Here is a 27,919-nt window from a genome sequence, read left to right as displayed (position 1 = left end):
CCTGCTTTTAACTGGTACTTCTACCTAAGTTGACCTCTAAAATTAATCATTGCTACCCAGGGGCATGTTCTAATTCATGTTGGAGGAGAGGATGGTGTATATTTTATCTCCTTTTACAGTTCATCAACCTTCATAATGTTCAAGAATTATATTAGGACCTTATTTTATGCCACTTTAACGAGTATTGTACTCATTTTACTGAGCACATCCACTATAATCGGAAGCATGTAAGAATTAATTAGTTTGTAAAGTTGAGGAGGCCTCTAAAGCTAACAAAAGAATCCAGAAACATAAAAATAGTAACCAAACAGTTTTTATACTCTTTCTCATCTCATTAATTAAACACAAGACTTACACTCTCGATTAAAAGTAGGACGGAACTGTTTAACTGGCTTCTTTGTTTTTATCGATATCCTGGTACGGACTTAAATGGAACCCTCAACTGTAAAATTAATTCTTAATCTCCTATTAAGAAATAAGGGTGCTGTTGTGGTCGAAAATTTGTTCGGTCCCTTTCCAGTTCAAGTATTTGAAAGAATTGTGACTCCATTACTGTAAAATTACCTTTGAATTGATATTTCTAAATCTTGCAACAGAGTCAGTTGTTTTGAGTTCTAATTAAAGTTGCAGATTCGAAACAAGTGAACGTAGATGCAGTGGCATTTTTTTCCTCTGATACAGCAATTTTAATGATATGCTGGTAGTCATAAAAATGCTATTATCTTTTTGAAGATAATTTCCTGCACTTAACAGGATTGAGAAAGTTTTAAATGCAAATCATCCCTTTACTCGTATTGGCGAGATGCCGTTTTCAGAGAAACAGGAGAATTTCTGACTGCCTGTGTATATACTTGTATGAAAAATATTTTATTAAAAAACCAAGTAGTATTTTAAGACTATTTTACCCGTATTTAAACGCTCTATAATTCTACTTGTATATGGAGATTTAAACGAAATTTCTTTAATATGTACCAAAGTTCTTGAGTTGACTTTAGTCCCTCTGGTGAAACTTTCTCGATTTGACGTCCTGGTTATGACCCAATAAATATCTAAATAAATCCTGGGGAAACGTTTACGATATCCCATCTTTCTGATCAGAAAAAGCCTGAAGCAGCAAAGGACATTCAGGTGAATAAAAAAAATCCATTTCTCTGGCGAGGTTCGATAAGATCAGGATCTATTCGTATGCAGCTTCTTAGAGAAAATGCTAAGCGGTCGTAAGCCGTAAGTCTTGATAAAGTGTCTCTTCTCCGGCCCTGCTATAATTCCAGCAGTACGTAGGAAACGAATACAAAGCAGGTTTGTCAGCAGTGACAGGTGCCTATTCTTTCAGGTGCCACTGTATCGATCTTAGTGTCAATCTGGATGAACGAAAAGTGTTTTATAAAGCAGCTTAGCAAAAATTACCACTTTAACATGCTTTCAGCTTAGTTAACATTAATGCGATGTTGTCCGAAAGTTTCAACTTTTTTTCTCAAGAAGGCTGAAATAAATCAGTCGAAACGTCAGTTTTAAAATTATAAATCTGTTTGTATATTATTTTTGTTTAATTTCATTTGTCTTTTTTTTTTTTTTTCGTTTAGATCAGGTGAACAGTAATAGCATCATTACGTCATGACACTGGTGACTGGGGGGAGGGGAGGAAGAAAGGCCCTCGGAACTCTGGTTGAAGAACTGGAGGTTGCTTCGCGCATATTTTCATATGAGAAAGACAGAAAGAAGACGCTTGATCGATATGTAATTCTGCCTTCTATTATCGGCGTCACGCGCGGTGCGAAATTGCCTGTAATATAGCAATTACCGATCACTCTGACGGCCTACTACAACTCCTAGCAGTTTTTGAACCTCGTCACTTCAAACACCGTTGCTAACTAGCAAGGAAATTGAGATGGGCGATAGAACTAGATACGGAAAAGGGCAACCCTTCGGTATGAGAGAGCTTTTCTGATATTTTGCCTCTCTTCATCGACAAGGTGATAAGCTAGAGCATCTTTAAGAGGGTATTTACGAAGCCTCAAATCGCTGCCGAAGTTGGAACACAAGTAAAACTTCAGGATAGAAGCTGACGTCATCATAAGAATTTACGTCATAAGACATCGTAAATACGTCTTCGGAGCTGTTTAAAATGGCGTTGGGTAGTTTCTTATCAATGCATTACAGTAATGTTTTTAAATTTGAATTTATGTTTTAAAAGCATAAATTGATCTGCCGAAGCTAAATTGATTATTGATCTTCGTAATGATTACTTTTTATAACACAAAAATTATTAAAAACTGTACTTGTTTTTGACATCTGTGTCAGTTTAAAAACAATAAAGTTTAAATTTAGGCCTGATTTAGAATAGCATCTGATTAAACAGTGTCCTTGAATTTGCAATAAGAATTCTAATTTAAATAAAATTAGTAGGTACTTATTGATCCTTGTGTATTTAAACGTTCTAAAGGATTTTTTGTACCAAAATAGCTTTAGGTTCAACTACTTTATCTGTTTTAATAATCTAGTGGGTTTCTTTATTCTCTACTGAAGTAACCTGTGAGGTTACCGTATTCGTCTTTAACGTAGCCTTTTGTTCTGTCCTTTCAAGCTTAACGGGATAAAAAGAAAAGTATTCTGTTATAAATGAAGCGCTCTGACACGGAGAGCTGTGATAAATGAGCTAAAAAGAAACCGTCATTGGCTAATATCTGATTGGTGAAGAACTTGGTGAGTTGACAAGCGGCGAACTTCAATCTGTCATGATTTTTGTCTTCTGTGTTGTTGGAAACGCTTTAAATGGATACAGAAAAAGTCTGCTTTTGGAAAGATTTTGAAAAGAAGCTTTTCGACTGTTTTATAAAAATCCTTGTGCAATGCCGATCGAACTCATCATATCGAGTTACGAGAAAAATCTATAAAAATGATATTTTCCTGATCTTAGACTGTTCATTCTCATGTCTTGCAATACCCTTTGAACACACGTATCAACAACACGAAGTATTTACCAAAAATGGGGTTCACTTAGCCGGTTGAGGGGTTACTCAGAGGTCTCAGTAAAGTCGAGCTTACTTTATTCTTGACAAAGACATCATGCTGCTGCTGCCATCGATTTCCTTCGTCAAATATTTGCTCAAATACAGTGTGTGTCGTCTACTTGCACGTGCTCTGGCTGCTGTCACCAACTTAGCTAGCGGTGTAATGCTTATTACTCTGCTGCTGCCTTCTCATCCCCGAGATAGGCAACATCTGGATGCCTTCTAGTGGGAGAAAAGTCTACAAATACAACAAGCCACAAACACGTCCGATGACGACATACGGCTTATAGGATTCGTTATTGTTTCACAAATATTTATTTTTCATTGCTACTGGGAAATATTTAAAAAAAAAATCCTTTAAGGCGTGTTGCATAATACTATTCGATTGGGACAATTATTTGAGAGACGTGCACTGACTTCTAACTTTTTCTACTCCCTCAAAAGTATCTAGAGATACGGCTGATTATTTGATTTATAAACCAATATTTACGTAGTGTGAATGTAAAATAATTCTGTATATATGCGGGTGTTTCAAACTGACTCTATACAAACATTGTGCCAAAATGCATGGAAGCAAACCTCTGTTAGCATCAGCCTAAAAGAAAAAAAAAAAATAAAGCTCACTGTAACCAGAGTCACCTTCCCTCACTTCATTTACCCGTTTCTTAATTAACTGTTCGATTCCTCCTGAAATTCAGATAAACTTAGATCGTCACAAGAGTGTGTGGGAGTCTATTCCAACAGTAAGTTGCTATTTGACTAAAGGAAAATTTCTGGACATCTAATTATGCATGTCCGGTTACATTTCGATATTGAAATCCAAAACGTAGCCAGTTTTATTTAGTTATTAGAATTTTTTGGATTCAAACTGTACCAATTGTCCTTTGCATACCGACAAATCGATTAAGATACTTCACATGGAAAAATGTGTTCATTAAATCTTTCTTGCTAAGTTATACCCCACATAATTTCCTTTTCGAATTTAATTGATGTTAGAAATATCAATTACACAAAAGAGGTGGCCGCTCAAATGTTCCAAGTACCAGCACTCCCTGAAAGGCTTAGGATGTGGATCCCCGATGGGATAAAGATGTTCCTACTATAAGGATGTCACTTGAATTCATGAATTCTGTCATTATAATAGCAAATGGTTTAATGTCTAGTGCCTTATACACTTTTTATCGTAATAATTTATGTCAGGTCCTTTTCAATTTTTATGATATCATTCAACTCAAAGTTTGTATTTGTTAGATTACTTAGTATCCTCAGGTTTGGTTTAAAATTTCTTCACCTATAAATTTAGATGTTAAATATTTATTTCGGTTATCAGCAATCAGTTCGAGATCGTCGATACCAATAGATATTAGTGGAGCAAAATGGTTGATTCATTTTCTTTAACTGATAACGTGATAACGAATTTCTTGCTACTGTTCTTTGCACTCTTAGTTAAAGACTTCTTGTAATATGCATTAACATGCCCAACTCCATGAACAACTTTGCTGCAGGCTCATGTATATTTACAATAAGATTCAGAATCCTGTGTTAGCTTATAATCATTCAGTGTGTATTTTGAATTTTGTATTTTGTATTTCAGACCTAAAGTCACTATATCTTTTCATTTAAATCTTAATACCTTCCGAAATAACTTCCTTAAAAATTTCCCATTTAGTATTTATACTTGTTAAAATGTTATAAGTGGAATCAAATTACCATTTGATTCCATTGATAAGAACTTAGAAGACATATGGTTATTTCTTTGATCATTGCTTGTTAAGTTGGTCAGAATTGCGTCTTATGGGGCCTGTGCCTTCTGGCTTTCTCTGTAGCCAGACTCACGAGAGAAGCCTGCAGCATTGATCATATACCTGATTACTTGACTAGCCCCTGATTTAAATCCTTTCAAAGCGTGTCTCTTCTTTTTTCAAGTGTTCAATCCAGTCCAACAAAACGCTGTGTTTTCGCTTCATTTCCCTCCCTCTGCCTGCACCTAGGACACACAAAATAATAACTTGTAGCATTATTTCTGATCTTCTAGAGATAGCTTCCAACACACACCACTGTTGGTAGCAAACATGGCCATGACTCTAAGGAGAATCTCCTGCAGCAATTTTTAATTTAGTCATGCCATCCTGAGTCAGTATTTTAGCTAGATGTAGTTTCTCCGTAATGATACCTAAATTTGTAATTAAAAATTATACGAAATTACAATTTACTGCAATATGAAGCACTCTTAAAATAACCTTCTACTTTACAATTTTATATAGATAATAGCAGGGCCGGTTTCGGGCTGTTAGCCGCCTGCGTGCTGAGATATTTGGCCGCCCCTATCAATGCGAATCGCGAGTAGATTCATAACCTAACCCAACTCATGGCAGCCTACTAGTATGTTTTTATAAGAGTTCCATATAGTTGAGGGGTAAAAAAATACATAAAAATATTTGATATATTTATTTCAATTTTATTCAAATCAAAAATGTACAAGATATATAAAACAGCAGTAACAAAATGTACCCATAAAGTGAGAACTGCACTCTTCTTGCTTTCTTATTTGCCAATTCATCAATAACATCTGATAATTCTAAACTTTCACACAATTCCTTTTCTAAAGCTAACAGTCCTAGATCATTAAACCTTTCTTGAATCATTGACGTTCTTAAATACGTTTTTATAAGTTTGAGTTTCGAAAAACTCCTTTCACCTGATGCTACACTAACTGGTAATGTCAGAAAAATTCTTAAAGCTATAAACAGATTAGGAAATGATGACATCAAGTTATATTTTGTAATATATGTCAAGTTTTTTTTAATGGGTCTGCAATTCTGCTGCTCAAAATTCTATATGTTATCAGCTCATTGAAAAGCTGAAGACCATGAATATCCTTAATACTTGTGCTTGCTTTATTAATTTGAAGGGAAACATCTAAATCAGTGATTTCTCCAAATTCACAAAGAAATTTAAATACATTATTATATTCATTTAGATTTTCAAAACTTTCCTGAATGGAATTTAAGTCTGTATCAAATATGTTTACGGTCATGTTTATGTTCATACCATTGTGAATGTTGTTATAACTTCTTAATTTTACGGTAACGTTTGTTACGTTATTTTTATATTTAATTTTCATTGTGAAATGGGCCATTGGAGAACACAATATTATTTATTGACAATGCCACGTTCGCTATTTCATTGCCGACCACTATATTAAAAATATATTAAATTACATTTTAATTTTATTCTTTAAAGTGCGCTATTGGCCGCCTGCATGCATGCACGCACTGCACACCTACCATAACCGGCCCTGGATGATAGTAATCGTAAACTCCTACTACTGATTATCGCAACATAACACCAACTACTCTGATTTAAAAGTTCAGATTACTAAAATTTGTACCAATCTATAAAATAAATTCAGTATTATTAATAATACTATATATACTTCCACAAAAATTCATATAATATGATTGGATTTGTAGTATATAATATGGTTTGTAGTATGTAGCACACTACAATATATATGTAAGAAGTTACCTTGAAATGTTGAGGCTGATTTTGTGGTGAACTTCTACATTGTTTTGGGAGAACTTGCTTAGACTTGTTCTAACATGTTTTGTCGTGCGTTGGCGATAATTAAGAAGTAGATTGTTTAAATTTTCCCTTCCTCGTGGAAATTAGACTTTAAATATTGGCTATATGTCCGCATATTTATTTTTACTTTTTAAAAAGTATTTTTATAAGGTGTAAATATAAATAATTCATAAGGATGTAAATATAAATAAAACTAAAAATGCATTTTTTTGTATCGATTGTTTCCATTGAGTTTAAAACGCTACCAGGTCGAGTCACCTGCTTGGAGCAGTATCAGAACAGCCAGGAATTTAAAACAACGAACAGCTGTGCTCAAATTAGAGGTGGCGACCTTTTTGTGAGTGGCACAATATTTTCAAATGGCGCGTCGAAATTTGCGTGCTAGCGTTGCGTTTTAACTAACGAAGGAATGTGACGTACCGCACCAAATTGTAAAGAAAATCCTTTGAGAATTAAATAATTAGTTTTTATATTTTAAGTTATTATGAATAATATTATTTAAAATTTTTGTCAGTTTTCTGCTGGATTTCATTATTCATCGGAGGTGATTTCCCTAACCTTAAATAAATATTCGCACATCCTCGCACACAATGATGGAGAATAAAATAATAGTGACATGCACAGATGGTCGAAGCGTATAAATTTTACTACTTTAGATGAACTAAGCTCTTAAATTTCACTTCCTTAGATAAACTGAGCTCATAAATAAATGTAAAAGGCAGTGAGACAATGTAAATGTCATTGTCTCACTGCCATTGGGAATTTAACCTTGTAGGTTTCACTGCCTAAGAGGATCTTACCATGTAAATTTCACTGCCTTAGAATATCTTACCATGTAAATTTCACTGCTTTAGAACTTGTCATGTAAATTTCACTGCCTTAGAATATCTTACCATGTAAATTTCACTGCCTTAGAATATCTTACCATGTAAATTTCACTGCTTTAGAACTTGTCATGTAAATTTCACCTCTATGTGTCAACTATATTCGCTTTAAAAAAAAACACGTTATCCTTAAATTGCCCTCATCATGCATCCTTTATCTGCGTGGTGTCTCATTAAATATTATTTTAAACTTCAGTTCATTAAGGAGATCGACATTTTAGATTTACTATCTCTTCAATGCCATAACCTCATTTTTCAAAAGCTCACTTAAAAATGGCTTATTGCGCATTTCTACCGCGCATCATTAACAATAGTAGACTCTTCGGCTGGCACCGTTCACAACTAAAGCTATTAACACAAAGGGAATAAATAACTGGACATATATATTCATTTGATAGATCGTAAAAGGTAGGAATAAGTATTTAATAACACTTTTTATGAATGTAGCAGTTCTTCTTGAACATCTTTAAATGGATTCATATCTGTGACAGCTTCAATGTTCTTTGAGATATCATTTATAATAGAAAATGACTCGACTAATACACATCTTTAAGGCATTTAACATAACGAAATTCTTTTATCTCCTTCAAGATGACATGTCGGTGCGTGTACCAGAATTGATTTTCTTCATGGTCAGAGAAAAACTAAAAATAACTAATTAAAAGTCTCAAGGAGGCACAGCTGTTGGCTCCCACACTAGCTGTCTTTTCATTGACTTAATTAAGACGAGAGAAAAATATTTTTCGGAATGTTAATCGCAAAAGAATCCAATAAAACTCCATTTGCATTAAGATTAAATGTTCCGCTCTTTTTTATCTTCTACAATCGTTAATTTTAAATATCTTAGTGAACATGCAGCTAAAATAGAGAATGCTCTTGATAGAGGACAAATTGTTTTGCAAATTGGAATTTCATTTTTATTTTCAAACTGCAGCTGATTCTTCAACACAAATGGCACTTGAGTAAGTCACTGCATGTTTTCAACTAACTTTGCATCGGATTCTCAAAGAAGGATTTATAAAAGAGAGAGAGAGATGCGAAAAGACCGTGCCTTGTGCTTGTAACTAGGAGTAACCTTGTTCATATAAATTGCTGTAGCTTTCTTCTGTGGACAAACAAAGGTGGCTTATCGTCCTGTGGAAAATCAATTAGTTGAAAGGAAAAAAATCAATTGGTTAGAACTTCGCATTTGGTTATTGTCAATCCAACTGGTTTAATAGGATGGCCCATCTATTTCTATTACTCCGGAAATATAATAAGCAATGGCAGCCACACTAAGTGGATTAACAGGTTCAATTCTGATTAGATAGACACTTCAAGATTCCTTCCATCACCCTTGTTCGACAAATGAAACACACGGCAAATATTAGACCAGGAATGATGTCTGCGATATTTTCTTAAGGTATTACTGTCTTTTGTTTATAGTGTATTTTGGGTGAAATAAATTATCCTCTGACCTAAATCCCATGTCTTCATCACAGGCAATGCATATCTACATTTCAGAAGTCATGTGGTTGATGATGAATCTAAAAATGTAGGGGCGAAATCACCGATTTCGTATCTAATGTTAAATATGTAGAAATTTAGTTTTTCATCCAGAAAAGCGTGTAGTCCGTAGTTGGGCTTATCTCTATAAAAACTGTTTTATGATAGGTATTTTATATACTTGGGATTCTTAGGCTTCGTTTCTTTAGCAACACCACATTAAGAACCGCTAGTACATCTCTTCATTATCGGTACGTTCATATTAAGTAAAACTGAAGACACTTGGGAAGGCTGATTAAGATGCCTTAGATGGCGTGCTGTGATTCTGTACTTGGAATAGCAAACTGCAAGGAAAAAGTGAAATATTTTGGCATTGATGTTGCAAGACACGACACCGCTACGCTGCGGTGGGTTTGTTTTGCAGATGGAGATTTCTACCACAGAAAAAACATTGCCATTACCTTCTCTCCGATAGAACGTGGGAGGATTCTCGACGCAGGAATCAATTTTACCTATATGTCTTGCTGCTTTGCTTCGTCTTCTTTTTCTTCTCTCTCTCTCTCTTTCTCTCTCTCTCTCTCTCTCTCTCTCTCTCTCTCCACACACACACACACACACACACACACACACACACACACACACACACACACACACACACACACACACACACACACACACACACAGAAATCGAGACTCATTGTGGTTATTTTAGTTTACAGTTTTTTATATAATTACAAACGATGCAAGTAAGCTGCACTTAAAAAGCATCAATTTTCACCCAGTTTATTTATCCATGTACCCAACTCTTTTCTAAATGTAAATAGACTCCAGTTCGAGATTTGTTCTCCCTAGTAAGTAAAGCAGAAAGCATCTTGCTCTCCTACATCAAGTGGAAATTGCCTCGGGTTTGGTTTCCATCACCTGATGAAGTTGAAGGATACTTTCTATTGGACTCGAGTAATAGCATAGTTTCTCCACAGAGTCGCCATTATAAGATGCCCAATGCGCAGTTAGGTGCACAGATAATTACTGCATGCATTTTAACAGTAGCAGTGAAAGTAAGTGTAATCTTATATGTTTTGACATCATCATCCTGGCGATAGTCTCTTTTGAGACACTACGAATGAAATGATTCTTCCACTTTTGGAACATTTCTGATGCTCCTGTTATATACAGGGTGTCTCAAAAATACACGGCATAACTTCAGGAATGAGTTCCTAATATGTAGACAATAAAAATATTTTATATCAACATAGTTCTGGAAATGCTTAGTTCCCGAGTTATTAACCGGAATGTCTTATCTCCCGTAGGTGATTTCCTTCATCACAAGGTGCTCACAAGGTGATTTTCCATTCCGACCATGATGTGGAAACTCTCCGCAATCGAATTGTGGCAGGTTGTGAGAAAATACGAAACATGCCAAGATTTGGCATCATCTTCGCTAGTCCGTGAGACGTCAATGTGAAGCCTGTATTCAGGCAGAAGGTGGACATTTTGAACAATTATTATAAGGTGACGTGAACAGTTAAGTGTCATAGACAGACCTTCAAAACTCGGAAACCAAGCATTTCCGGAACTATGTTGATATAAAATATTTTTATTGTCTACATATGAGGAACTCATTCCTGAAGTTATGCCGTGTATTTTTGAGACACCCTGTATATATATATATAGTGTGTGACTTTGTAGATCTCCAAAATGTCATGAAACTTCCGCCCTTTCAGTGCAAACTTTTGAGCAAAGATTTTCGTACATTTCAAGTGAAATATTTTGGCATTGATGCTGCAAGACACGACACCGCTACGCTACGGTGAGTTTCTTTTGCCCGTCTTCTCGAATATCAAGAGCAGATTGATTATGCTTTTTGACGAAGATGCGATCATCCATCAGTCGGCATTTCTGAAAAGTTCTGCAACGGGGACTGGAAGATGTTCTACAAAAATTCTTAAAATTGGTGCCGGATATTGGTTACTGCTCCACGCTCAAAGGTCGAAGATTTCGTGGCATATCAAAAAACTGGAACAAATCGCAGACCTACCGAAGAAAATTAAAAAAAAAAAAAAAAAAAAGGGATCTGGCAATACTACCAACAGCGATATAATAATTGGAACCACTGTGTCAAGTTTAAAGGGGACTACTTGGGAGTTAGCAGCATAACAATCAGGTAACTACTGACAGCATTTCTCTCTCTCTCTCTCTCTCTCTCTCTCTCTCTCTCTCTCTCTCTCTCTCTCTCTCTCTCTCTCTCTCTCTCTCTCTTTGTGGCTACCTGCGTATGTGTATGAAACAAAGCTCTAAGTGATTGTGGGCTTCTCCTACTCCTTTTTTGTCTCATCTCATAACTTGAGACTTTTCCTGTAAACCAGTGAGTGCGTAGCACACACACACTTCTTGATTAGACTGGGGTTCGAGCCCGTGACCACCAAATACGGAGGATGCGGAAAGGTCAGAGAATGACCACCGCATATCCACGGAGCAATATGGCCTTAGTTCCTAATGCTCCTAAAAACCCAACAACAAGCAAGCAAGCAAGCAAACCAGTGTATTCCCATAAGCGTGTGATAAGATGCATTGTTTATAATATCGATCCAAAGCAAATAGTATCGATTGAATAGCAAATAGATCACCCAAAACCAGTTATGTATGCCTATTTCTGTTTATCTGTGTATTGTGTTTAAAGATCCATAGTCACGTTATTACATTCCTGCTAAATGCCAATAAATGGTTTTACATGTGGCTCCACATAATGGCATGTCGTTCTCCTAATCTGAAAAATCTTTATTTTTTGATTTCGTTCTCTGACTGACCTTCGATATCGAATGAATGCTTATTCATAGTACTACATACGAAATTACCATCGTCTCAAAATCGTCGCACTCTTTATGGTTAGTAGACACAATAAACGTTGCTATCAGCGATACAGCGAACACAATAAAAATGTAAATATTTTGTGTCAGAGAAAATGTTGATCTCCCAGCGGTTTCCGCTTTCTTTCACAAAGTCCCATTGTGGTACTGAGTACAGATGGGAGCCCTATAGCCATCAGGTAATGGGATATATCTGCGCAGTCAGCATATGACGAATGACCTCCTTTTCAAACGCAGGCACAGAGGTTATACGCTTACTTCCTATGAAACAAATTGATGGTTTCTCTATCGGAACACGTCCGCTGGAGATAGATGGATGAAGAAAACTGCAAGGTTGCTTGCTAAATTTCTGTGCTATCTGAACACCGAAGTAATATATCCGAAGTCTGCCTAGTGATTTACCTAAACCTACACTTGAAGGATAGGAAAAGTTTCAATTCCTATTCGATGTAATCTCTCTAGGAGTCGCCATAGCGCTCATAGGTTACAAGTTGGAATTCTAAATAGCGACTACGAGTTTAAATATTTTAGAAATGACTACGGATAATTGAATAAAATAATTTATATGATATTATCGCCTGTCACAATTCATCAGAAACACAGTAAACTTTACTCGTGTATCGTTACAAAGTTCTTGACCTTTATTAAACCAAAAATATATTTTTACACGAGCGAACTACATTGTGAGAGAGCATGACATAATTTCTGAATTTTGAATGCTAAAGATGAACGTTGAAATTAATAATCCTGCACCTTATCTAGTAATAGCAATTATAAAAATTCTAGACAAGGATGCGGATGCATCCACAAGGACTTGTAGCTTTTAAAATTATGAGGAAAATTGTGCACCTCTTTACCATGTACGATAAAAGGAATGCTTCCAAACTAATCAACGATCATTTTAAAAAGCATATTTGTTTACCGGTATTTATAATTTAGTTTTATTTACTTTTATTTCACATAATATGCCACCTATAATTAAAAGAACATAGCCACACTAGGTTTTGTTTAATAAATTAAAATCAGGTTGTTCTTCAAAGATATGGGTGACAGCTGGGTGAGTAGTGTGATCAAGTATTATAAATTTCCAAAATTAATTTTTAGGCGAGTTCATTTTTAGGCGCATATGCATATATATGCATATGCGCCTGTTGTATTCACCATATCTCTTCGTCTGTCTGTCCGTCTGCAAGTAATAACTCGGTCCTCTGTATTTGGGCACTTTAAAATATTTGTCGAGCCATTCCAAATTTCATTGAAATCGGACGAATAGAAATCCGGCAGTTATAATTTATTTTTTCCATACGATACATACAATTTGTATGTCAAAAGAAATTCATAGATTAAATTGTAATTTAATGCACTTTTAGCTTTAGACGGTTTGTGCACGCTTCACGTGTATTGTTATGTAACACTCGTGAACTTGGTATCACGTGAAGAGATACATATATATAAAGAGAGACCTAAAAAAGGGAGTATACGGGAGGAAAATAATAAATATTATACCGTTATAATTAAACTGAACTGAACTGCTAAGTTTAGAGAAAGTAAAAATATAGACTTTTATTAAGTATTATATAAAATTATAATCTTAGTAATTAATCGATAGGAAGATAAATATATTTACTTTTCACCTCTGTTTATCACGGAAAAATAAAAATTTCGATTAAGAAAATTAAATCGAATGCGCCTGAAATGCAACGCACTGCGTAGATTAGTTAACTTGCTTATTAATCCATCTTATTGTTTTCGGCTTTGTCAATAGAAGCGTAATCTATTATACATTATCAAAACCATTCTTGAATACATATTTGTTCACAATATTGGTCTCAAGTTTTGCATCTACAAATATAAATCATATATTATTCGATAAGCTTCAACCAGGAATCGAGTTTATGATATTAACCAGAATTTAATAAGTTAATTTTTAAATACTAAACTGAGCAAGTGATGCAAATCTGCAAATGTCTGATTGATATTGTAAATCAGGATATTATACGCACAACGATAACAGTTCAAATGAATAGTGTAATGAGCAAAACAGTTTCATGTGTGTTTTTATTACTCTGGGTATATGTGATCAAACGCAAGCGAAGGCGTTTTGTTTTGTTTTTTTTAAGAATTTCAGATTGTTAAACTGAAACCTTGTTCTTGACCATTATATTACTCATATTTAAACTGAAGTATTTATACATTTATAAATTGATTTTAAGTGTTTATTTCACAAACGTATTTGTGCTGGACTTTAGATTGGAATAGCTTCCTCTCCAGATGCTTACCTTTGTCATCATTAAACTTGCATTGTATAGGACGTAGTATAATTTTATTATATGTTTTATAGCAAAAAAAATCAACTTATATGCCGAAAAACAAGTCTACAAAGTCTTTAATAACCTGCACTTTCGGGGAGGGAAAAAAATGTGCATTTTAAACCGCCTACGATGAAAGACATGCTTACTACCAACTAATCGGTCGTTACGATAACAATGGCAAACCTCTGCAGTCTTTCAGTATGCTACCAGCATTACGTGATAATCTCATTACTGCAATTATGCTGACGTCTCTTTGATGTTAGGCAAATTAGAAGAGTAAAAGTTAATGACTTTTCTTCAACTTTCTTAAAGGACTCGGTCCCATCATGCGACTTTCATTAACCTTATTTTCCTTTGTAAACTGTCTTCATTTGCTCTCCTAATTAATTATTAGAAGTCTGCCTTTATTTTACACGATAAACTATTAGTCATATCGCATTTTAACTTTTCGTCTAGTGATCATCTACGCTGTCTCTCTGCTTATTTTTTGTTTCATATTTTCGATATGGCTACTCCTACAATTGTAATGTCCCCATCCTTAAGCACTGACAAAAAATATTCACTCACAAACGGCATCTAAATCGTTATGATATTAAAACACCTCTGTGATCTGGAGCCTACTCGACTCACTCATTACGAAATATTTCGCACGTTTCCCATTAACTACATCGAAATGACAATTATCTCTTTCAGGCACACATAATTTCTTAATGTGTTTGAACAAAGATCCTGCAGCAGTCTTTGTGCTAATCCTTCGCCTTATTAAGATAACAGTTACTATATGCTGCTCGGAACGGCTGTTAATACATAAAAGTCTTTGGATAATATTTAATGCATAGTGATGAAGTTAAAATGTCTGATAATGCATCGCAATTACCGTTGATGCAAAACTGGCATTAACCGCTCGAAGAATTTGTAACGATGCTGATATGTTATCTTGCGGGGATATTTGGAGCGTCATCATGGTACCTGTCAGTCGAGGAGTCACTGAAGATATGAGTTTATTAATCTTTTTCATTGACTCTCCCTCTCTCTCTCTCTATATATATATATCGATAAATCGTTATAAAATAGCTATGCCGAATTTTTTCTAAATTATAAGTATTAGATCCTTTTAATTTCAGAATTATTTAAAACAGATTTTCTAAATTTTATTTTTTAATTAAAAACATTTTAAATTTATTTTTAAAACTATTTTAAAAATGCATTTTCAAGTATTTTATTTTCATTATTACTCTTATAAATTCTAGATATTATAAGGCTGCACAGTTCTGTGATTCCCATAATCCTTGTTATTGTATCCACATCTTCGGGTGTACCAAAAATGTCCTTTTTGGAAGACGTTATACCTTGCATTCGTTCAACTTCCTGTTTTGATTGTTGATTCTGCTGACGCTGTTAACACACCAAGGTAAGGTTGACATGTAACCATACCCCTTATTTTGAATATAAATTTAAAAAATAAATAATCTTTATTTACTAGTAGTGTACGTACACTGCTCGACAAAATTAACACGTAAAAAAAAACGCGGTGTAACTCGTTTAGCATGCGTTAAAGCGGGACGAAAGTTGTTATGGTGGTGTATCATAGAATAACGATGAAATGAGGAGACAGCGAGAAATTTTGGACAGGTATAAGGACATTTATAGTGGTTGTATGAGAATTACCAAAAAAGGTCGCATGACAGAAATCGATATAAGATGTTCGAAAATATGGTCACGTGATATACGGTGTATGATCCACTCCAAAGGCTAAACATGCCTAACAGCAGTGAACCAATCTAAATATAAGGATGTATATAAGATTCTGTGGCAACAAATCCTGTTCTTCCACCAGCACAGTCTTTAGCTCACCAAGTGACCGAGGAGCTTGCTGTCAGCGTGCAATGCGACTCCCGAGAGCGTCCCACACATGTTAGATCGGATTTAAGTCTGGTAGTCGTGCTGGCCACTGCAGTCGTTGGATATCTTCAGTTTCAAGATATTCCTCTACCACTTGAACTCCATGTGTGGTGGCAGTGTCGTGCATGAAAAGAAAATCTGGGCCAACAGCATCCCTAAAAAGTCGCACATAGGGTTCGAGGATCTGTTATCGGTACCTCTGCGCAGTTGCAGTACCCCTATCAAAAACATGAAGACTGGTGCGGCGGTTGATCATTATTCCGCCCCATACGAGAACGCCGCCTCCATCGTGTGTCTCATTCTCTGACGTTGAAGAGATGGTACTGCATTCCTCGTTGTCTCCAGATGATATAACGTCTAAAATCTGTTTGTAGGCGAAAACAGCACTCCTATTTTATTGTGAACATGTCTTCGGTGACACTGATCACAATAAAATATTCAGGAAAAACATTTGTTCTGTTAATTTTGTCGAGCAGTGTATTATGGATTACAATAAATGACAGTTTTGCGTATCACGGCAACAAGAGCATAAAAAATCGCCTATGTTTGTATTTTATCATATGTACCTGAAATAATAAAAACACACGTGAGACGATTTCATACATTTCACTACTGGTTCAACTTATATTACCTTTGTAACATATTGTCACAAGTAACATATGGACACAATATATGATTTAATATGACCCGGAAGACAGCAACCTGTTCATTCTTAAAAATAAGAAATATTAATGCGAATACTTTGTAAATAAAGATAGAGATTTTATAGTGTAAGATTTTAAAATGGACAGACATGTGAGGAGACAAGAATTGGAGCAGAAACACACATAAAGCATTTTACGCTCAAAGAACACGATATAGTAGCAATTTTATGTCCCTGCGTTTAGTGCCCAGTACCATTTTCCCCTCCCTTGTCCAGTTTAAACGCTAAGATTTTTCCTCTTAAAGGAGCATAAATTTACTTCACTTTTTGCATTAGCGAGTGTAATAGTTGGCTCTTTAGATTGGCACATTTTAAGCCAAGATTATTTGAGTCAAATGAACGGTATTGATACTGGTATTGTAAGCACATTGCACGGAAACCAAACGCTTTTGATTTCACCAGATAAAAAAAAATTAAATTAAAAAGAAAAACTATCTCATGTGTTTCCAATTGGTACCGATTCAGCAACCCTTTGAATATTTCTATGAAGGTAAATCTAATTACTAAAAATTTTCTGGATGCTAAAAAAAAACTTCATGCAATCCACTCTATAATCCTTTCCCTTTGGTTTGAATTTGTGTACACTGGTTTTGGAGTCGCTTAATGCCAAGAAAAATTCTCCTTCATTCATTTAATTATTCCTCTCTGATCATAATAAACCTCAGTTAGAATTATAAAATCACCTGGTTTCCATTCTCTGTAGCCCACATATTTGAGGTTCCTCCTCATTGGGCCCCTCGCTAGTAGCAGAATAATTATAATCACCGTCCTCCCACACTTACTGGAAAAGGGGTGAGTCCGATCCACTCAATGACACGAATAATTTTTATTGGCTCTTTACATAGTGTGGTTGAGTTTGTCGGAATCAGACAAGGCGCATGGTTTTTTTCTCCCGGAACCTGAATTTTTCGTCCAGAACAACAACAAACCGACTGAAAAATGCACGCAAATACAGACTTAATATACTAATCTATACTAACATTAATACTAATACTAAATACTAATATACTAACAGTTTCACTTATGAAAAAAAAAAATTCGTTCAACTTCTCTGCTTAAGAAACCAACGGTTTGGTGAACGTCGAGAAAAACTAATTAATCAAGTTCTCAACTTTAAAACAACCTTTTGTCAAATGGTTATTAATAATATGTATTTATTTTAAATAAAATAAATACTTTTCAGTTTATAGTCGTAAGCCGAGGCTAGAGGTGCTTGCAACTTCATTTAACTGTTTTTGGGCTTGTTAGAAAATATACATAATGCGTCTATTGTCTTGACCAAGTCTATCCGTCCACGGATAGACTTGGTCAAGACAATAGACGCATTATGTATATTTTCTAACAATAGACTCAATAGTGAAGACGATAGATAATAACTCGTCTCCTAGTATATGTATTTTCATGAAAATTTATATTTGGGCCTTTTAGAAAACTTTATTGGGCCTTTTCAAATATCATTAAAATCAGACCAATAGAAATCCGAAAATTATTTTTTTTCATAGATAGTCTATGTTATATGTACGAAAAAAAAATAATAATGTTCAATAATCATGCTATATATTGTAGCTGAAGCAGTGGATATTATGTTTATCGCCATGCCCTGATTAGAGGAATGAATGGCGGATGCGTAGAAACGAAGATGTTATCGTTTTGCTCATAAAAGTCTGTTTTTTTGCTTTTTTTGTTATAAATAACTTGGTTTTTTTTTTTTTTTTTTTTTCAGTAGTTGCGCTAGTACCAAAAGGTTGTCCATTTTTATGAGAGCATACGGGTTCGATCTCGCAATATATTTACCATTGTACATGTATGTTAACCTAATATTTTAGCCAATCCTAAACGTTAAAAGCATATAATTAAAATAATGTTCGTAATAATTATAGAAATATTAAGTACAGTTATTGTGGTTCCTGACAGGGTTTTAGAGCTTCAGAGAGCAAGCGACAGGGGAAAGTTTGCTGACTCCTGGTACAGTACTCGTATATAATAATAGTCATTTACAGCAACCCCAAGGGCAATCATATTTTTATTCCGTGTGCCAATTTAACTTCACTGTTATAGATTTCGCTATACTGTTCGGTAACTCTTGTACCTGGTTCTGTGACCTTATTTAGGTGCACATAATGCGCGGCTAGGATCACTGAGCGTTGACCTGGTGCTTATATGCGGTACTACGAAGCACTGAGATTCTCCTAGTTTTCTGGGACAGGAAGACGCCTGTAAATGTAGTTTCCTTGTAATACATAATGCCATGCAGAGAACCTGACTCTCCAGGAGTATCAAATGCTGCAAGTTATGAGTTCCGATTTAATGAAATATAATTTTTTTTATCAGTCTGTATAAGTTTATAACCCTTTCATCAGGCATCATGAAAGCGTTAATATTTTGGAAAATATTTTATAAAGTTTGTGTGCAAATAAAAAAGTCTCTCGTGAATGTAAATTGACAAATAAAAATGTAAATTGAAACAGCGCAGTCAGAATTCAAAAATCGATGCACTTTGAGACGAGATAGGCTCATATTTTGAGATTATGCAAGAGATGTGCTTTGAAAATAAGAATAAGGTTTTGAGACGAGGAACGAATATATTCATTTTGAGAAAGAAAAAACGAATTAATTTTTAGATAAAAGTATGCGTAATATATTATGAGAGCAAATAGGACTGTGTTGAAGATGAAAGTGATAGTTTTTAGACGTGTTAGCATATATGCTTAAAGCACCTATTGTTTTCATCATGTCCGTCCGTCAGGACTAACTGACGCCTAGTGGATGAATTTTAATAAAATTTTATATTTGGCTCTTTAAGAAAGATTTGTCCCAAATTTCATTAAATTCGAATGAATAAAAAAGCGACAGCTGTTTCTTTTTTCATACATCGCGTAGCCTAGCCGTATATTGTATATTATAGTATTGTTTGTTGCCTTTGTTGATTGGAGGAAAGAATGGGCAATATGGTGGATGCATAGAAACGAAATGTTCTCAGTTCGCGCATCAAATCACGCATAAAATAATGCACTGCGTGCATTAACTAATTTGTTTTTATAATAACGGCGGCATGTTTATTGTTCAAATTATACAGGGTAAATCAAAGGTAGCCTCATGACTTCGGAATTTTCATTCTCATTTGTTATTGCTTGCTGAAATAGCTATCTGCGGTGCTGCTACAGTGTAAATGGAAATGGTGTAGAAAGGTCACAATGCATTTTTTGGAGAGATGAAATGAAAACTATGACGCAAGTTAAGCCGACATTCCGTATAAGATTCGGCAAAATTACACCAAGCAGACATTCAATCTATGATTGGTAGTCTTTCCTTGCTACTGGATATTCTGCGTGCGCCAGTAGGAAGCCCGGTAGACCTACCCAAGTGAGGATATTCGGTATATCTACCAGAAGTTTCATTCGCAGTTCACATAAATCGATGTATTGGACCAGCACAGAACTTGGTGTACCGCAAGAAAACAGTGTGGTATGTTGCATGCGCAGTTGTATCTAAAACCATACAAGTTGCAGATGGTACTAGACATTACGGCTGACATCAGACATTCTGCGTGGATATGTTAACTAAGATGGCAGAAGAGGAATAGTTGCGAACATATTATGTGTAGTATCGAGTGCACTTCCCACATCTCATGTGAAGTGAACGCATACAACGTCAAAGTGTGGGGAAGTGAAAAACGCAACTGATTCTGAAAATTCCGAGATAGTTCAGAGTTAACGATTTTGTGTTGCAAGTTGCAGACAGGTGTACTGCCCATTCTTTTTTACAGAAGGAACAATTACTAGTTCCACTGTCGAGACATACTGGAAAATTATTTGATTGCATATAGTGCTCAGGATGATCCCGAAAACAATGTGCTCTTCCAACAAGATGGCGTACCCCCCTTACTTCCATAAGCGCCATCGCAGTAGCACAGTTGGTAGAATCGCCATCCTCCCCACACTTAGTGGAAAAGAACTGAGTTCGGATCCCGTCGGTGACGTGAGCAATTTTTATAGGGCTTTTTCACAACGTGGTTTAGTTAATCTCAGACGATGGTAGCGTGGTTTGTTTTTTCTCCCAAAAACTCGGGTTTTTGATGAACATTATGAAAATAATACTTACACGGTATTATTTTCATAATACCGTGTAACGGTATTATGAAAATGAGAAGCGACAGTAGTCCGTTCTTGGACTACTGTCGCTTCTCGTTTTCATAAATGATATTACACTTGGTGGGGTTGAATTAAAAACAGTGGAGGAGAAAAAGGATCTGGAAATTACTATACGGGCAGATATGAAGTTTTCTGTACAGCGTGAACAGACAGAGAGGAAAGCCCATGGTGTCCTATCGATGATTTATCGAATGTGATCCTGTAGAGATAGGGAGTGCATAATCTCACTGTATAAGGCAATTGTAAGACCACATTCGGAATACTGTGTTCAGGTATGGAGACTTCATCTTAAAAAAGATATTGAGCTTCTTGAAAGGGTCCAAAAACGAGCAACTCGAATTGTGAGATCGGCAGAAGGACGACCGTATGAGGAAAGACTCCAATTATGTGGGCTACAGAGCTTGACAATCAGGTACTTCCGAGGGACCTGATCAAGGTTTATAAGGCTCTGAGAGGGATTAAACTATATGTTAAACTACAACTATACGTCATAAATTCAAATTACAGCGGTTGGGGTTAAGATTAGATTGTAGCAAGTTTTCTTTTAGCCAGCGAGTCGTTGATTTCTGGAACAAGTTGCCCTCGCAGGTAGTTGAGGCTGACAGTTTGAATAAATTCAAGGGTCAACTGGATAGTTACCTATTTGAGGAGGAAAGCATATAATTTAGCATATAATGAAGCACTATATGGCGAATACTGTTACTACATTTTGAGGATGCAGCTCTAAAATAGTGTTCGCAGATCAACTGCTATAAGCTCCACTGGACTGCAACTCTTCAGTAGGCATCTGAATCATCTGGTGTATAATTCACTGCCCCTACTCTACCAGCTAAGAACTGGAGGAAGTCCAAGTAGCGTCTACGCTAGGGGCAAACTATGTCAAGTATCTAATTATATTCTGGATAAATGAATGTATACCAAGAATGCCATATCCAAAATTTTCATTAATTCATGCATGTTTTCTCCCCACCCACACGCTTTTATTTATCTACTGAAACCCATGCACGGTAGTAATACTATCGGTTCTAATACCGTTTGTGCTTGGTAATTTCATAAAACAAATATTCCTATAAATATTTGAATTACGGAGTATTTTAATTCCAAATACGAGGGATATATATTTCAACTTATTTTCAATTTTTTTCTGAAAAGACCAAGTACGTGGGCATATTTTGAGGCTAAAGCATGCAACATGTATTGATATTAAAACGGGCAAAATATTTCGAGACTGAAACATTTTCCAACGGAAAATGTGCAATATGTTTTCAAGTTAAATAAAACAATGTATTTTTAGGTTACTTTGCCCAATTTTTTGATACCGAAGAATATGTTTGTAACAGTTCTGTGCTATTGGAAGCTGTAGGTGCAGTTTTATATACTTGGCTTTCAAAAGATGGCATATATTTTCAGATTAAAAAATGAAAACCTTATAAGACATTAAACTCGGAACTTTTATCTCTTTTGCGTTCCTAGTAAAAGATTACTTATAGCGACCTATCTAAGATATTTTATAATTTCGATATTTTTAATTTCACTTTAGCATTAGCATTAGTAGAGGCGCATGATGCAAGAAAGATTTATACATCATCAGCCAAAAAAAAAAAAAAACACTTCCCATTCATTCCAAATGTTTATCTAGTTCTGCCTTGAATTTATTTAGGCTATCAGCTTCCACAACAACAGATGGAAGTTTGTTCCAGCAATCAACTATCCGCTGGCTAAAGGCAAACTTCCGCACATCTGTTCGACAACTGTCTTTCCTTAATTTGAATCTGTGCCCCCTCAGGTTTGTAATCTGAGCAAGAGGAAGAATCCCATCAGCACTGAGCCTGCTCAATCCATTCAAGGCCTTATATACCTCAATCAGATCGCCTTCTAGGTGCCTGTTCTCCAGAAGCGCCAATATGCAGAACTTAAGCCTTTCTTCATAAGCGCACCCCTTTGTTCCCTTTACCAATCTTGTTGCCCTTCTCTGTACTCGTTCTAGAAACTCTACATCCTTCTTAAAATGAGGCTTCCAGACCTGTATGCAGTACTCACGGTGTGGCCTGACCATTGCCCTTTTTTTTTTTTTAATGTGAACCCCAAACTCGAGAGGTATTAGAACCTATAGTACTTAATACCGTGCTTGGGTTCAAGGGGATAATCACCTCCTTATTCCTGCTCACAAAATTTCTGTATATCATTGACAAGACCCCATGACCTACCATGTCAGCCTGTCTGCACTGCTCAGAAAACTTCATATCTGACTGCACAATTACCCCCAGGTCTCTTTCATTCTCCACTACCCTGAGTGTAACACCACATAATTGGTACATTTCTCTGGGGTTACTGCTACCCATATTCAGTACTTTGCATTTGTCAATGTTGCCATTTATCAGCCCATCTATCTTCCATTTCTTCAGTTGCCATTTCTCAGCCCATCTGCCCAACTTTTCCAGATCCTGTTGCAGCAGCATACTGTCATTACTATTATTAACAACCCTGTCAACCTTTGTGTCATCTGAAAACTTTGACATTAAGCTTGATATAATCTTGATATACCTTCATCAATATCATTGATAAATATACAAAACAACAACGGGCCCAACAGCGAACCCTGAGGGACACCACTAGTAACATTAGTCCACGTAGAGCAGTACCCATTGATTACCACTCTCTGTCTTCTCCCACTCAACCATCTTTTATCCATTGTAGCAGCTTGCCCTTAATGCCATACTGCTCCAATTTGTACAGTAGTCTTCCATGTGCAACAGTATCAATAGCTTTCCTGAAATCCAAGTATATGATATCAAAATTATTTTTTGCATCCAGTTCCTTTGTGGCCACATCATAGTATCCAATCAAATTGGTCAGACAAGGCTTCCCCTTGACAAACCCCTGCTGTATCTGAATTATTACTGCTGTCTTGTCTAGATGATCCTGCAAACTTCAAAAGAAAATTTTGAAACCATGTAAAATAAGACTGCATTAGTTAGGAATGTTTTTGAGAACACCACTTCAAGAAAGCTTTCCACTTAACAGAAGTGAAACAAAGGTATAATTACTTTGATGAGTCTAAACCATCCACAGATGACACAATTTTTGGAAATTTTTTCTGTACGTTTTAAACCTACAAGAAAAAAAGCACCACAGACGATTTTTTAATGCAGCCCACTCTATCATTAGTAGTAAACATTATTTGTATGCACTTCTAGAACTGGCCGGAATTTAAAGAAAAGGGCCGCTTTTTTGAGCGGAAAACGTAGTTGCTTGACCTACTTCGCCAGCGTCATTATTGGGAAAGATACGTTTAATGTATTTCTCTCTTTCTTGAGGCTGGGTGCGAGAGATTTTAGATGCGTTAAATAATGATTCTATCTTGAAGTACGTTCTACTTCATCTTCTAGAAAACCAGAATAAAAATAACTGCATATTCGAAGAGATGTTTTTATAGTATCAGAAGGGTTAATGGATTTTTTCCTTCTCTTCTTCAGCATGCGTAAATTAGAAAACAACTGGTTCTGACATATTCATGAGTTGAGGTATATTTAGCTGAATAGTTAATCATCTCGCTCTCTTCTCCCCTCCCCCCCACCTCTGAATATATGAATTTCTTAATGCTGAAAAACATTTGAAAACAAATGAAAAATTTTTCCTACATGAATAAGTAAAATTGTCAGAAAGAGGATCTCTAAATTTTTGGAAGGATTAATTTGAAAACAATATTACATCTTCTACACCAGAAAGGCCTTCTCGACCCATGAAAAATACCCCAATTTAAACTCCGAAAATCTTAAAATCTTTGAAATGAGATTTTTTTTTTTTTTTTTGTAATGAAGGGAAAATATAATCGAGTAGGAAAACAGAAAAAGCATTTCTGTGATTCTTTGATATTGTGTTGAAACATGAAAATATATACTGCCTACTCCAAATATTATGACCGTCTACCTAATAGTCGCTATGTCCTCCTGTTGCCGCCAGTACCACCGCCACACGGCGAAGCATGGAATCTATAAAGCCTCTTAACGTTGCAGGAGTTATGGTGTATCATGTCGCCAGGGTTGCGCCCTATAGATTAGGTCCCATAGTCGTGATAGAAGGTCCAAACCCATGTAATACCATAGATGTTCTATGGAATTCATATCCGGGAATTTGACACTTGGAAGTCACTTTCGGTTTTGGCGAACCGCACTCGAACAGTACCGGAACGTAGCAAGGCTGGAACATGCCTGTGTCATCCGAGAAGACAGTCACCATGAATGGGGTGTACCTGATCAGCCACAGAAATAGTAGTTTTTAGCACCCCGGGTACGGTCTACGAGTACGAAGGCTCCAATATATTCCCCCGAAAACATCCTACATACCAAAATACTGCTGCCACCTCTCTGTTTTTCTGTTAGACAGACATCCTCCATCTGTACCCTATGGTGTGTACCCTCCATCTGCCGACGGCAGATGGACGGTACACACATCATAGCAGGAAACGTTATTAATTAGAAAAGGCAATTTTTTCCAGTTGTCAATGGGCCATAATGCCGTTCGGATGCAAACTTTGGGCGCCGTTGGCAATGGGTGACTGTAAGCATGGGTATATTGACCTTGAATCTATTCCGATGGCAGAAGAGAAAGAAAGAGAGAGAAGTTTCAGGTTGATTCCATTTCATCTTCTCAACCTCTTCAACGCATGTCGACAAGATTCATCATCATTACTAACCTACGCTACTTGTTCAATGCGCTCCCTCCACTGCCACGCTTATCCGCGTGGCAGTGGAGGGACTGGAAAACACCGCTGGTCCCCTGGTTAAAGTACACGGTCAGCCATTCCACCGTTTCCGTCTCTTAACTCACACAAGGTAGGACAGCCTACATTCGCCACCATCGTTGAGGCGTGGGGCCCCCGTCATTGGCCCGAAGACTGCTGCTCTGTCCGCTATCTGTCCACTCTTGGAGCACTTTAACTATAGCACTCCGCGAATAGCCAGCAAGGTTCGCAGTTTTCATAATACTACCACCCTTCAACTGGTACCCTACAGTCATCCCTTTTTCGAAGTCTCTCAGGCATAGCCTCGCCCATGTCGATTCGGACATGGACAAGGCTATGCCTTCGTATGGACCGTATGCAACGAACCTGAAGTGAAGTGTCACATTTATCGGTTCTTATCACCACACGCTTGTGCCCCTAGGCTGGGATGAATAGCCGATTTCTGAAACACAGGAGTGGTTATGTTTTAACTGGACAGTATACATACATATTTCTATATATGATAATGCATAATAAAAAAATTAATGGTTTTTGTAAAACCAAATTTTGAGCTTAAAAAAGTGTCGGCTTTATTTTAAAACCAAAGGGTCGCTATTAATTATTGGAAACTTATAAGCATAGTACAGTCTCAAACTTCCGCAAGCAATATAGAAGTAGACTTTCAAAAGGAGCTCATTCCGACAGATTCCACATATTTGTCTGCTTCGTTATGTTCATTATTTTCAATTGTGAAAGGACTCTTGAGAAACCAAACAAACAGCACTCGTACAATTCAGCAGAGCGTAAAACCCACTTAAGAGTCGCAACCATTCTGTAAGTACTTTGTATGGATTTTTCGAAAAGCTTACTTGGTACGGTACTCAAATAAAAATAAAAACATGAGTCGATTTGACGAATTCAGAACTTGGATGTCGGTAGCAATCTAAGGTATGTTGTATTTGTAAGGGAAAGGGGGAGCAAGAAGAGAAAGGAGGGGGTTATGATGGTAGCTGACCCGTTCTTAGAGTGCTTTAGAAGAAGCTTTTAAGAAAAGTTGCAACTATGTGAGCATACTGGAGATGGGATATAAATTGTAGTCTCCAAGAATAGAAAGAAGTTCATGCCGGTAGCTAAAATAGGGCTTTTGGAAACGTTTAGTGGTATTTTATGCTTCAATCTCTATTAAATATTTTGTAAATTTAAGCTGAACTTAATCGAGATTTGCTACTTTAATGTCCAACTTTCATACTCATCTTTTATCCATGTAGAAAAAGTTGTTTCTTCAAAATTGACTATAATTCGGTTACTGTTTCTTATCGAGTTCTTTATCAGGGGCTCCGCCTCCACTAATAGAAATAAATAGAAAAAGCACCTTGCGTATTTCTTTATGTGCGTGTATCTTGGATGGGCTTTCTCGTAAATAGCTCAGACAGGAATAATATTTTGCTAAGATCACTGAGATTTGATGTTAGTCGCTTAATAAATCCATAAGGAACTGTTTATTACTATTTATTAATTCGAGTAAAGCGTGGGATATTTTTATATAAAAACAGAAGGTGCATGCTGATAAATTAAAAGCGGAATGCAGATAAATTAAAAGATAATAATAAGGTAAAATTAAATGAATTAAATAAAATTAATTAAAAATAAATGGCTTAATTTAAAATAAAAATTATAATATAGTAAAAAATATAGGTAACCTATACATTAAGAAATAAACATGTGAACATAAAAAAAAAAACAGATGAAAACATTAAAATGTAAAACATTGGAATTTATCTTAAATTTAATTTTAAATATATTCGCTGCGATCTTTTGATTTCTTTAATTAGCGATCAATTTTGTAGTTTTTTTTTTAACCCTGCTTGAACATATACGCATTATTTAAATTTTTTCGCCTGTAATAATATTTATATATTATTATTACTGTACTTTTATTATAAGTGCGCATTATATGAAAATTGTGCAAAATGAGATCTAGTAAATCACGATCGCACTGTACTTGTAATTAGTCAGGCCAAATCTGTAGTAACTATTCACAGAAAGTTCTAATAAAAGAACAGTAAGAATACACAGTTACCAAAGAAGTGTATTAAAAAAGTATTACGATTAAAGTCATCTGATAAAAAAGTAATAAATAAATCAATATAAGGATAAATTCACTAAACTTTTTTTATTTAGTTTAGGTTATATTCATTCATTGTGAGCTCTGTTAGTAACCCTAGCGATATTCAAATTTTTCCACATTTGATAATCCAGATGGGACTGTGGTTCAAATTCTCGTGACTGCGCAATA

Source organism: Mastigoproctus giganteus, chromosome 10 (genome assembly GCF_048544385.1).
Source record: "Mastigoproctus giganteus isolate SK-2022 chromosome 10, ASM4854438v1, whole genome shotgun sequence".
NCBI lineage: Eukaryota > Metazoa > Arthropoda > Arachnida > Uropygi > Thelyphonidae > Mastigoproctus > Mastigoproctus giganteus.
Note: the sequence above shows the minus strand (reverse complement) of the source record.